Source organism: Arachis ipaensis, chromosome B9 (assembly GCF_059453495.1).
Source record: "Arachis ipaensis isolate K30076 ecotype BB chromosome B9, ASM5945349v1, whole genome shotgun sequence".
NCBI lineage: Eukaryota > Viridiplantae > Streptophyta > Magnoliopsida > Fabales > Fabaceae > Arachis > Arachis ipaensis.
In genome coordinates this window covers 34,944,057-34,945,383 of record NC_142444.1, presented here as the reverse complement: position 1 = coordinate 34,945,383, position 1,327 = coordinate 34,944,057, and positions in this window count along the sequence as shown.

Here is a 1,327-nt window from a genome sequence, read left to right as displayed (position 1 = left end):
AGCCTTTGAAGAGGTTGACCAAGAGATGGATTCAATCATTAAGGAATTCCTATGTACAATTGAATCCTCTCCCATTGGGCTTGACATGGAGATTAAAGAAGAAGACACCTCACCTCCCATGCCTTTGGTGAGCAATGAAGAAGAAATTGAATTGGAAGCAAGCCACCAAGAGGAAGAGGTTGAAGTTGAGGAAAGTTGTAAGGAGGTGGAGATAGTCAAAGAAGAGCACAAGGGAGTGGAGCTTGCAAGATCATCGGAACCACCCCTTCCTAAGTCACCATCCAACATAACATTCAAGTGGGTAAAATTCTTATCTCTAATCTTTACTTTCCCACTTGAATATGGTTTGATTGAAAATGATGGTCAACTCAGAGCTCTTTGTGGAGTTAAGAGTAAGAGAGAGTTGTGTAGTGGTTGAAAACATCATTCTAGGTTCATTATGGTTGCTTGCTCAAAGTTTGATTGCAAGGTTTGGTATGGAGCTAAATTGTATGGGTCTAGGATGTTGTTTGGAGGCTTCTTTGAGAATTCCAAGGCTAAACCACCCAAGTGGAATCATGATGATCACTTTGAAGATAGGTGTCAAAATAAAGTGTGGGATCCCGGATCGCACAAGAAAAATCAACTTTGGGAGCTCATGGTTTGTGAAGAACTCCATCAAAGCTTGAAGATATTAACATTGAAGAATGGAGCTTATTGGAGATTCAAGCATTGGTGGATGTTCCAGGATGGTTACAAGAACAAGCCACCTTAAGAGGAGCTCCCCAAAAGTCCAACTTAAGGACAATAAACAAAAGTGCTAGGTGGGAGACACCCCACCATGGTAAACTCTTTCCATTCTCTTGTATATATAATCAATGAATGCATTGAGTTACCATTGTTAGGTAGTTCTCTTCTTTTCATACTTTGCATGTCTTGCTTTGATTGATTACTTATTAGATTCATGCTTTGATTAGAATAGTTATTTTTGAATTGCATTTTGCTTGTAGTATAAGTTTTGTTTTTAGTGTATTTAAAAATTTTTCAAAAACCAAAAAGATTTGTTGTTAAAATTTGAATTGTGATTGTTTTTGAATGCTTATAGATTAGGAGAGTGCCCTGCTTTTGGGGGAAAAAAAAAGGGCATCGGCGCCCAAGCGCGCAGTGCGAGCGCGCGCCGATGTGGTTTCACAACTCCTAGTACTAAAACCCGAGAGTTGTGCCCACTTTATGCCTACTTTGTGCTAGGCGATCCGCGCATAAGCACGCATGGCGCGCGCGCGCCGATGGTCCCTGTCGCATCCGCGCCCAAGCAGGCATGGTGCATGCGCGCGGATTATTCCTGCTG